Here is a 12,691-nt window from a genome sequence, read left to right as displayed (position 1 = left end):
GCGTCATGTAAATATAGTTAATCTCTCAAAGGTAAATACCTGTGACAATTGTATTGATTACTTTCTCCCTAGGAATAAATCCTTCTGAGATGGTAAACAAAAATGTGTCTCCTTTCCTGAACTACAGGCTTCTATATAAGACTTCATGAAATCATTTTTTTCACTAATCATAATTTCCAATTGTGTGTTGGTACCAAATGCTCGTGGACAATAGCTTGTAGAACAGTGTTTGAGGTGCTGCTAGAAACAGATCTTGCTACTCAAAATCAGTGCAATTGAGATTTTTTTTTTTAACAACAGCACTGTCTAGAGCAGTGATTCTCAACCTGTGGTCATGACCCTTTGGAAAGTCAAAATGACCCTTTCACAGGGGTCACCCTAAGGCCATCAGAAAACACAGATATTTATATTATGATTCATAACAGTAGCAAAATTACAGTTATGAGGTACAACACAAATAATTTTGTTTGTAGTTGGAGGTCACCAAAACATAAGGAACTTTATTAAAAGGTCACAGCATTGGGAAGGTTAGAACCACTGGTCTAGAGTATATGCCTCATGTCATATATAAATATATAATAGTAAAAAATGTTTGTTTATAGGTTTAATTATAATAAACAAAAGCATGTTCTTTTCTAAAGATCACTTGTATGAGATATATCCAGAATTGGAAAAAAAGAAAGATTACTCTAATATCTTTGTGATATTCAGTGCCAACCAGTCAACACTAAAATATATACATGTTTGCAACACTAAATAGACTCATCAGGTTATATTTACATACTAATTTTTTATGTATATCTAACAGTAATAAGTGAAGTAAAAGAAGCTGTAAGTTCGAATGGGAAAGAAGGGAGAATGAGAGGATTTGGAGGCAAGTGAGGGAAGAGTCAAATGACAAACACAGTACACATAAAGGAAGTTTAATAAGTTTCTTAAAGTTGTGTTGACCATTTAACACATCTTCTTTAAGAGTATTTAATGACTGAGCATTTATAACACTATGCACACAGTATGCAGATAATGTAGATTTCATGTCTATTGTAGACCTCCACTAATTTTTTCATACATTAAGAAGCAACTGAGTCAATATGAATATCCACTGATCATTGGATCCTAAATTGTAGCTATTGTTCAGTTACTATAGGGCTGATATATGAGACAATCATTGTAATTCCTTACATATTCTCAACATCTCTGTGTTATACAGTAGAACAGAATATTGAGAACAAGGACCAAAAAGGAATCAGGCTAATAGTTTTTGCTGTTATCAAATAACTTAAGACTTTTAGAATAGATAGTTAGTGGCGCTAAGTCTTAGATTACCTTTCCACAAAGTAAGGCAAAAATGCTTTCTGATTCATAAAACATTGAAGATCTATCTTTCTACATGTTTCTTTTCTTCAATTCTTTCCTAACACAATTTAAGATGTGATATTGAGCTAAATACTAAAATACATAGTCTTTTATATGTCCTGGTATCCTTCAGAAAAATAGAAAAGAGAAAAAGATAATAATTGATCTATATATGATATATAAATGATGATAGTTTAGATAGATAGATAGATAGATAGATAGATAGATAGATAGATAGATAGATAGATAGATAGACAGACTGATAGAAAGATGATTCACAGCCAGATAGATAATGCAGTTTAGTGTGAGAAATTAGCTCTTACCACTATGATAGCTGGGGAGTCTTAGAGTCTATTGTCTACCTAGGGAGATAGGAAATATGATGACATGGTTCATTTTTGAGTTGGTTGGCCTACAAACAGGAAAATTAATGATGTAAGTTCTAGTTTGAAAGCAAGAGAAAAAATAAGATATGTCTGCTTAAACAGAGAGTCAAGATAAGGAAGGAAATTCTCCCTTCTGCATTTGTCAATGAAGTGAATAATGTCCACCTATGCTGAAATGAACATTCTGGATTTCCTGAGTCCTGCAACTCAAATGCTAATTTCATCCTGAAACAGCCTCAGAACATTCATGAAGAATGTTTAGTCTGGGCATAATAGAAATTAAGCATCATGATATTATTGCATAATTTTTACCAATCTCTAAAGCATTTACAAACACTGGACTTAACATGATTTCATATAACAAAGCTACGTGTCTATTGAGAAAAAATTAGAAGACATCTTGCCTTGCCTTATGTTGTTGGTAACATGGAGTCTTGTGAGTTTTTTGTTCACTTATCTTAAAGCCCTATCGGTCATCAGAAATTCTTCCCAGTTTTAACCAATAGGCACCTGATTCAAAGAATCGTAATAGAAGCAGTAAAATGAAATTCATACTGGATAAATGGCTCATGTAAGATTAAGATAGGGTAAAAGTATAATCAGTAGTGATTCCAAGTCCTAGGCCTTTTATACTGCTCATTCGCTCAGGGTTCTGTTTAGCTAGACTCTTTCCTTTGGCTTCACATCATTTCCAACAAGGTAAGTTAAATAAATTGTGATTGTACAGTCATAAGATTTTAATGGTAGGATGTGAAGAATCAATTGGCCATGAGGAAAGAGTTTTTAAGGAAAGCAATCCATTTCTGGAACCCTCTGAAATGAAGTGGGTAATAGATGATCATTTACTTAACCTGAGAACAAGTTCTGATCTATATTTAATATATTCAATATACTTTCAGAATAGCATTCTAAATCTTCTTCATCTTCATGTCACTAAGCCAAGTGCAATGTCTGGGCATAAAGGGAACTACATTATAAGATTGTACGCTAATGCTAATGAATTGTTGAGTGTGGCCATCCTTGATCAAAATGTGTACTTATGTGACATTTAGGTGTGCTGTTCTGCTTATAAACAATAACAAAAATTCAATGAAAAATCTCAACACAAAGAAGTAACAAAGTATGTTAGTTATGTGTTCTATGATTTGATATCATGCTTCCTAACTAAAAGCTATATAAAATACACAGATGCAGCTACGAAATGTTATCTAGGGAACTGAAGCTGACATTATTCAACATAAAGGAAACTAGATTATCCATTTGTAGAAGTACCCATCCCCTGGCAAGTGGCTGCTTTTTATATCATCATGATAAGATGCATAAGACTTGTAAACTTGGAGAAGAGCTTCTTCTCAAAACCTCTCACGGGTGACAGTGATCAGAATGTAAATAATGAAAGATAAGGCAGGAAATGATAAATAGAATGAAATGGCCATCATAAAGAGTAATTGTGAATGGTTATAGCAGAACTTTGAAGTGGTAAGAAATGTGTGGGTTTTGTTTTTTTGTTTTTTTTTTTGGTTTGGGTTTTTTTTTTTTTTTTTTTTTTTTTTGGTTTTTCAAGACAGGATTTTTCTGTGTAGCTTTGCGCCTTGCGCCTTTCCTGGAACTCACTTTGTAGAGCAGGCTGGCCTCGAACTCACAGAGATCTGCCTGCCTCTGCCTCCTGTGTGCTGGGATTAAAGGCGTGTGCCACCACCGCCCAGGAAGAAATGTGTTTTGATGAAAATTATAAACTTTGTTGGGGTTCCTTAACAGGAAAGAGGTCTTGGGCTGGACTGACTGTCTTGGCCCTCACTTCTCTGCACATATCCACTTAATATTCCCCTTAGCATCTAATTCCTGCTGTTTTGCTTCTTTGTTCAGTGTGAAAACCATCCAACCACATTTGATTGTATTTTCGTTCCGCAAGAAGACACTGACTGAGAAGGAGTAGCTACTTGCCAGCTGATGCTAGTATTATGTTACACAGTATAGTGTGCTCTCCTTTAAAGGAGTAAATTAGCATTTTTGTTTATAATTCTGCTTCTTAAAAATACGTTTAGCACTAATGATCTTTTCAGAGCCTGATTATCTCTAGGAAAACAGGTGAGATCCTTTCTCTAACTGGGGAAAGTGAACACCCACACCCTGGTTCTAAATCTCCTTTAGAACAGAAGTTAAGGAAATGCCATGCTCCTGGGAAGAAGTCGAGAGTCAGTTATCCCCAGTTTATATTCCTGATATTCAGAAGTGGGGGAATTCCCTTAGAAGGAAGAGTCACCAAATGGAAAACACCAGTATCTACAATATCCATCCTCCACAGACTATATGTTATACAGTGGTGCAAAGATATCCTCCCCCCAACATTGTTCATTGTAATAATTCTCAGTAACTCAGATTTTTATGTAACTCTATTACAAATAAAAAATCTTTTATAAAAGCTCTGTTTGCAGGGTATTATTGATATGGTGATTCTTACAAGTTACTAACCATAAAGCTTCTCCCCATATAGTTCAATCATCTTTGTTTTGATAAAATATATAATTCCTCTATGTGTGTATATCAGCAAGAACTGTATCTGACAATGTATGAGTAAAGGTTTTGGATGGTACCTGGATAACTTTGCTTCACACTGGTACAGGAAAATAACTTCACATTGATATCTTTCTGTTCAGCTTCCTCAACATTACACCTAGATAATTTAGAATAGCCACAGATCAGTCAGTAAGGAATTAACAAGAGCTATAATTTCACGATATCTCTCAAATCTTACTGCACTGAGATCCAATGAGGTAGATATCTAAATTAATATCATCCCTCCTCTCCATAAAAGTTCTGAAAAGTAGTGAGGAAATACAGCAATGACACGTGAAGCCAAATGATCACCTTACTTACCAACTAAAATGCAGATGTGATGTATCTGATGAGAGAAAGCCATCTTGAGTGTCTTTTGGACCAATGACCTTAGCTTGAGGGGGTCAGGTAGGGAGAGGATATGTTGTTTCTGGAGGGATCAAGTCTGAATTCTCTGGGTAGAAAGAGACCATTCAGGAGGAAAGCAGGTGGAGCTCTGCCAGAAACACCTGGGGACACCTGCTTTATTCTTCAAGTGACTCTGCCTTGGGTAAAGTGAACAAAGAATTGGACAGAGTCCCCTGCTTTTCCTATTCCCTTTTCCTTTTAAGAAAATTCTACACATTGGACACAACCATGCTATTTCTAGCATATAAACCATTCAATAATTACAAAAAAAAACCTCCCACTAAATATCAGAGCATAATATACTCTGTCTGCAAAAAAGAACTGACAAAAATAACCAAATAAATCATATGAATGTGCCACAACACAGCGATGACAGAAAGGCAACAAGAATGAGATAAGAAGTTTAGAGACAGAAAAGCTAAAACAGAGTCCTACTAAGCAACTCCGACAATAATGACATTTCTGTGGCATGCTTTCCTAGGGCCAGAACACTACTATTTTATTCACATTTCTTAGCATTTTCAAAAATCTCAAAAAGTCCACTGCTGTGCAAATTAGTAGGAAAAAAAAAACACTTCAATGCTCTATTTAAACGTCATTGTAGTATCTTCTAGAATCTACCAAATATCATGGAAAATCGTAGTCAAGAATTTGGTTTTAAAACATTTGAGACTCCAGATTTATAAGTCATTGTAGAAACTAAGGTTAATTTATTTATTTTTTCTGTGTGAAAGCTACAATTCTCAAAACATAAAGATGTATGTGCTTACTCAGTGTTTATTAGGCACCTAACTATAACATAAGTTCTACTTTCAAATAATCTTGATTCCTCTAGAGAAAGACAGAAATCACTAAGTATTAAAGATTGTATCAGATAGAGGTAATAAAGGACTGTGTCTACATCACAACTAAAGGTCAAGAGAGTCAGCCAACTGTGCTTTAGGGAAGGCTTTTGCTTTTCAGTGTCTAACGGTGGCTTACATTTTATTTCTCATGTAATTCCAATAAATGTTTTTCAGAAGTATGTAGCAATAGTTTGGAGATGGCTTAACCTATTCACACTAACCTTTGCATATATTTCATTTAAATATAGATATAATCTTATTAAAATAACATCATTAAAGTCCCTCAAAGCTACCCTTATGCAGTCAAATACCCACTCTTATGCCACTACACAAACAAGACCTTTGGCTCTACTGCTGTTAGTTGTCCCAATTGGTTGCTGAATCTGCACTGATTGTGGTTTTCCTCAGTTCAAAATCTATTCTAGGATTACTTATCAAAACTATTGTTTTTTAACTTCTTGCCCACTTTCCCTTATTTTCTATTCTGATCTTGATATAAATTCTTTACAAAATTTCTTGACAGTTTTTGGTTATCCTGGGCACCTAATAAAAATTCTATTTCATATTGTGAATAACACAAGTGTTGCCTTCAACCATGTCATAAATATTAGATAGGTATTTTTAAGCATCCTATGGAGGTTCTGCATAGAGGGAAGTAAAAATTAATAACTGAATTAGAAATTGTAACAGATCATCTTGATTCCTCAGGTCCCCATGGTTGGTCAGAGCAGGTAAGCAGAAGTAAGGGAAGTTGTCTCAGGCCAAGGTTGACAGTATTGCCAAGGAGGCCTTCCTGGCCTACATGGTAAAACTGTGTACAGAAAGGGGTTGGGGGGGGGCGGGGAGAAGAGAAAAAGGGAAGAAGGAGAGGGAGGGAACTTTAAAGCAATTTGATGATGGCACTATTAGTCTCAGACTAAGTTTACCAAATTGTGCTCAGATAACTATGTTTTACAAAATACTTTGAAGTTTTCTGTAGGAAAAAAAAAAGAAATTGTAACAGAGATGGAAAGTTTTCCAAGTTCAGCTGCTCATTTTATCTATCTATCTATCTATCTATTTTACATGCTGTCCACACTTTCCCCTCCCTCTTCTCCTCCAGTCCCCATCCCACAACACAACTCTTATCTTACCCTCCAATCTACTACCCCCATTTCTGTTCAGGAAAGAACAGGTCTCTCATGGATAGAAAAAAAAAAAACTGGCACATCAACTTGCAATAAGATTGAGCACCTTACCATGTATTAAGGTAGGACAAGGCAACACAGTATGAAGAATACAGCCCCAAAAGTTAGTAAACAGAGACAGCCCCTGTTCTCACTGTTAGGTGTCCCACAAAGAAGACTGAGATACACAACTGTAACGTATATGCAAAATGCCTAGATCAGTCCATGCAGACTCCCTGGTTGTCAGTTCAGTCTCTGTGAGCTTTTATGAGCCCAGGTAAGTTGATTCTGTGGTGTCCTTGACCCCTCTGGCTCCTACAATCCTTTCTTCCCTTCTTCTGTGGGATTACCCAAGCTCCACCTAATGTTTTGCTGTGGGTCTGAATCTGCTAGCCTAAAACACATGCCAAGAGAGTAAGCCCACCCCAGAAACTGCCTGGAACACCATGACCCACAGACTGTATGGATGACCCAGAGACCTAGGATAGAACCAAACATGACTAGAGGAAAAAGTGTCAATGCAATGATGCCTAACAATATGCTGCTATACTCATAGATTGGTGCCTAGTCCAATTGTCATTAGACAGTGTCTTACAGCAACTATCCATGTTAATTTTTTCGGACTTTACAAATTCAGACTTTGAGATTACCTTTACAACTCCTGGGTAGGGTCTCTTGAACAAAGCAAACATAAAAATTAAGGACAGATGTAGATGTAGACAGGTGTAGATGCTAAAAATGAGTAAAAGAAAAGTCAGAGAGCATGACAGAACAGGCATATCTGACATCATTAATTGACTCTAGTTCTTGTGGAGGAACCTACCTCAATTAACATCTTTGCATTATGAAATTACCAGCAATGATCTTAAAGGATGCCCAATGGCTTATCTCATGATCTCTGCTCATCTTAGCCATGGTTATAACACTTTACTAGCATTCAGTAGAGTTCTAACTCTTACATATTAGTCATGATGGAATGTGTCCTGTAGAAAATGTACGCAAGGGAACTGAATGACTCACATGATGCTATTCAGAAGTGAGAGCATGTGCAAGGCTGTTAGGTTCTAAGAAATATTCCTCTGACGTATGAGATGGAAGTCTACACAGAACGGGCTTCAGGTTGCTTTGTGTCTCTTCCACATCTCCTCCTGTAGGATCCAGAAACTCTGGGAAGCACAGAGCAGGACTGATCAGTGGCATCATTTACATTCTTCATCAACACAGACTGGTAAATTGCAGTAGGAGCATTGACAAAGACCTTGTATTCACTTTGTAGTCACAATATCTGCATTCTACTTCTAAAAAGGATGAAAACCTTTACAATTTTACCAAAGTGATTTTTTTTTGACAAATTCACTTTGAATTCTCAGGATAAATGAATAAAAATAGAAATTATAGATTATTGCAACAAAAGAAATCAGAGACACATTTATCAATAAGACTTAAAACACAAATCTATATAATGTGTCATTAATATTTATAGAGGATAAAATTTTGTTTAATTCATAGGTTGCTGTGTCTAGTCTGCAGTGCAGGTAGGGCTTTTCACAAGCAGACAAACAGTGACTGCATTTCACTATGCAAGACAGTATTACATAAGCATTAGAACTGACAATCTAGAAGCACCATATTGAAGACAGAGTGCAGGGCATTATCAAAAGGAAGCCTGATGGAATATCATACAGTCTTGACTATGTATTTTGTTTTGGAAAATATGTTTAAATGTAAAATTGGAGATAATTAAAATAATTACTATTTTTCTCATTGTCATATTTTACATAACACTCACATATATATTGCATTGGAAAATACATGGTGGAAATAAATTGTTTGACTAGCGAACTACAGCAGATAACCCCTTTTAAATGGCAGACAAAAGTCAAGATGATTTCTTCTTGAAGGAAATTCTTCTGTCAGAGCACATGCAGTTGTGATCACATATGGACATTATTCACTAAAATATTTGTGACAACTAAGAGATTTCTGCCAGATATTTTGTTTTCTAATGAGTTTCGTTGACTTCACATATGTGGAACATACATGCTTGTTTTTATTTGACATAAATGTAATTCTTCTGAACTTAGCCCAGAGGTATCTTTAATGGGAAATCCAATTTGAAACTTTTAGTGAAATAAATATATATCCTCTGTAATGTATTATTTTCCTGGAAGAATAAACATGCTTCTAAATGTAACCTAGTTAATCTAAACTCACCTTTTTCTTTTATATGATCAATGAATTTAATTACTGTATTCACATATGTACAGACATAATAAAACAAATATTTTGAGTGGTTATCATGAAACAAGAATTGAAACTATAACAATGAAAGTGCCAGTGTGGTTTTAGCCACACCACCCTTATATTACAGTGAAATTGGTATAGGATATATGTGGCAATACGTACTTACATAGTGACAGTGCATTCATGGCATAGCTTTTAATTTTCCTCTGCTAATGTCTGTGTTCAATAATAGTTTTTAGACACCATCCATTGTTTTCTAATCACAATCAACTGACTCAACATGTGTCTAATGCTTTAACAACATATTAGTTATTGTTCCTGTAATCTGTCCTTATGCTTACGGTTTTAATATTGACATATGGTTCTCTTTCCACCCAGAAGTGTCTCAACCAGTATTTTTAGATATGGGACAATGGTTATATATATATATATATATATATATATATATATATATATATATACACAGTCCTGATTGTTTTCTTTGAATTTTCTTCAGGCAATTGAGAGTCTCTTCTCGCATTCCCTCTTCTCTGTTTTCATATTCTCTGCTATGTGCTTTATATGTATTTATTTTTTATTTTCATGGTTCAACTTAAGTAATTTTAATTCACCTTTGTTAATAATTACTGAATTTTCTCTCCAGTGTGTTGAGTCTGCTGACAAATTAAATCATTGCTGTTTTTAAAATCATACATTTCCAACACTTCCTTTGTGCCTACATTATGCTCACTTTCTTTCTGGCTCTCTGCTGCAGGGGTCCGTTTTTTCTCAATTAGGATGTATGATATGTTAAGAATGGTCACTTAAATTTTTCAATCAAAATGGTTCCCATATCTGAATTTGTCAGTACTGAATGAATGAGAGAGACCCCTTGATATCACTTTTGAAGTGTTGCAACTCTGGGTGGCTAACCCTTGAGTAAGAGCTCATACTTAGGTGTCCAGTCATTTTATCCAGTGCTTCTTCTTTTTAATGTCTGTTCTCTGTAGCAATCTGCACTCTACTTCCATGCTGTATCAGTTATTTTAGCTAAATTTTGCATGGGCCTACACCTTGCCTCCTCTACAGGCATCAGACTTTCTCCAGCTTTTTGTTTAACTTTTGTGTTATTTTAACTCTTAAATGAAAGTTGGGAATTTAAAAATTTTCAGGCTTTTCTCTTTAAGCATGAGAAAATCTCATGAGGTTCTATATCCAGAAGCAGAAGAATTTTAGATATCCGCTAGACAAAATGGAAAATAATTTTTTAAAGAATCTTAGATTACCTCAAGGCCTTAGTATATTTAGCAATTAATAATTCTTCACTCAGCAAACTTATGTATTAAAATAAAAACTGTTACAAGTATTTCAAGTGAAATATTTCCCAATTATTTTTCAGTTTGTAATACAGAATATTCTTTCCACATTGCCATTGCAATTTCAATGAGTGCATTTTAATTGATTTCCATTTATTTATTGGCAGACTGTTCTTCCTCTGAGAATTTTGCCGAAGTTATAAATGAAAGCAATAGAAAACAGTATCAATTCCAACTCATAGAAGAGAGGCTAGTTGATTTTTTTTTGGTCTGTTTTCTTGTTTTCAAATAGTAACTTGTGTTGACTGTATAACTAGATCAAATGAAACCTATAAGGGAGGTGATGACCTCTGTTGAGATAGACTGATGGGAAGAAGAGTAAAAAAAGAAAATGGATGTTAAAAGCCAAAGAACACAGAGACAGAAACAAACTATCCCTTATATAACCTGCTTTCTCTTACTGGTCTTCCACATCATTAGATAGTGACCAATACTGGACAGTTAATATAGTTGACTCTTTTTTTTTAAGTGACCCTTAACTAATTAGAAAGATAAGAGGTATCAGATGTTGCTAGGAGTCTGGGGTCATCCTTGTGAATTTCCTGTGTGATTCCCTTGTGCCAGGTTTTTACTTGACCTCAAAATGCCCCCTTACCCCATTATAGTAGTCTCTTTCAGTACTCTCCCTCTCCATCCTCCCAACCTGATTGCTCATGTTCCCATTCCCACCCATCTCCCGTCCACCCACAAAATCTCTATCATCCTCTCCCAGGGAGAACTGGGTGACTCCTCTTGAAGCCTCCTTGTTATCTAGTCTCTCTGGGTCTGTTGATTGTAGCATAGTTATCCTTTATTTTACAGGTAATATATAGTTATAAGGAGTACATACCATATTTATCTTTCTCTGTCTGGGTTGTCTCACTCAACATGATTTTTTTTCTAGTTCCCTCCATTTGCCTGAAAATTTCTTGGTGTTCTTATACTTAACAGCTGAGTAATATTCCATTGTGGAAACGTACTACATTTTTTAAAATCCATTTCTAAGTTAAGGGACATCTAGGTTGTTTCCAGGATTCTGGCTATTACAAATAAAGCTGCTATGAACATAACTGAGCAAGTGTCCTTATTGTTTGACTGAGCATTCTTTGAGTATAGTCTCACGAGTGGTATAGCTGGGTCTTGTGGTAGACTGATTCCCAGTTTTCTGAGAAACTGCTACACTGACTTCTAAAGTGGCTATAGAAGTTTGCACACTTACCACCAATGAAGGAAAGCTCCCCTTGCTCTATATCCTGTCAAGCATGAGCTGTCACTTGTACATTTGATCTTAGCCATTTTGACAGGTGTAAGATGGAATTGCAGAGTCATTTTGAATTGCATTTTCTTCATGGCTAAGGGTGTTGAACTTCTGCTTAAGTTTCTCAGCTATTAGAGATTCTTCTGTTGAGAATTATCTGTTTAGATCTGTACCCAATTTTTAACTGGATTATTTGGTTTGTTAATATCTAGTTTCTTGAGTTATTTATATATTTTGGAAGTCAGTCCTCTGTCAGATATGCGGTTGGTGAAGATCTTTTTCCCATTGTATATGCTGTAATTTTATCTTATTTATGGTGTTCTTGCCTTACAGAAACTTCAATTTCATGAGGTCTCTTTTATTAATTGTCAATATTAGTGCCTGTACAATTGGTGCTCTGTTTAAGAGGTTGTCTCCTGTGCCAATGCATTTGAAATTATTTCCTATTTTCTCTTCTGTCAGTTTTAGTGTATCTGGATTTATGTTGAGGTCTTAGTGACCATCTCCTGTGGCCAGATTGGTTCATAGCCCAGTTGTCATCAGAGAGGCATCATCTGGCAACTGATGGAAACAGCTGTAAACCCACAGTCAGACATTGGATGGAGTTCAGGAATCCTGCAGAAGAGGAAGAGCAAGGATTGTGGGAGTCAAGAAAGGTCAAGGACACCACAAGAAAACCCATAGAATCAACTAACCTGGCTCACAGGGGCTCACAGAGACTGTCTGCATAGGACTGACCTAGGTACTTTGCATATATGTTACAGTGTGTATCTTGGTTCTCTTTGTGGGACTCCTAACAGTGAAAACAGGTGGTGTCTCTGACTCTTTTACTGGCTTTTGTGACCCTACTCATTATACTAGGTTGCCTTGCACAGTATTAATACATGAAGAGTTGCTTAGCCTTACTGCAACTTGATATGCCATGTTTTGTTGATATCCATGAAAGACCTGCCCTTCCCTAAACAGAAATGAAGGAGGAGTGGATGGAAGGATGGGAGCAGACAGAGGGTATGGGGGGAGGAACTGGGAGGAGAGACAGAAGGGGAAACTGCAGCCTGGATATTAAATAAATAAATAAATAAATAAATAAATAAATAAATAAATAAATAAATAAATAAATAAAAATTAAATTTAAGCC

At 35.6% G+C, this 12,691-nt stretch overlaps 2 long non-coding RNA genes across 2 annotated transcripts; both read right to left on the bottom strand.

The window, feature by feature from the left end:
* Window positions 1-1,659: 1,659 nt before the first annotated feature.
* LOC143272690 (uncharacterized) lies at window positions 1,660-5,354 on the bottom strand. The gene is made up of 3 exons (XR_013050307.1): window positions 4,620-5,354; window positions 4,337-4,416; window positions 1,660-1,768 (listed from the first exon to the last, which is right to left on the bottom strand). It is a non-coding gene; the product is annotated as an uncharacterized LOC143272690 (long non-coding RNA).
* Window positions 5,355-7,336: 1,982 nt separating this feature from the next.
* On the bottom strand, window positions 7,337-12,225 carry LOC143272689 (uncharacterized). Its single transcript, XR_013050306.1, has 3 exons — window positions 11,515-12,225; window positions 7,738-7,883; window positions 7,337-7,449 (listed from the first exon to the last, which is right to left on the bottom strand). It is a non-coding gene; the product is annotated as an uncharacterized LOC143272689 (long non-coding RNA).
* Window positions 12,226-12,691: the final 466 nt, after the last annotated feature.

The sequence above is a fragment of the Peromyscus maniculatus genome, chromosome 4 (genome assembly GCF_049852395.1).
Source record: "Peromyscus maniculatus bairdii isolate BWxNUB_F1_BW_parent chromosome 4, HU_Pman_BW_mat_3.1, whole genome shotgun sequence".
Classification (NCBI taxonomy): Eukaryota; Metazoa; Chordata; class Mammalia; order Rodentia; family Cricetidae; genus Peromyscus; species Peromyscus maniculatus.
The sequence above is the reverse complement of the archived record's forward strand: the minus strand, read 5'-3'. Positions and strand labels throughout refer to the sequence as shown.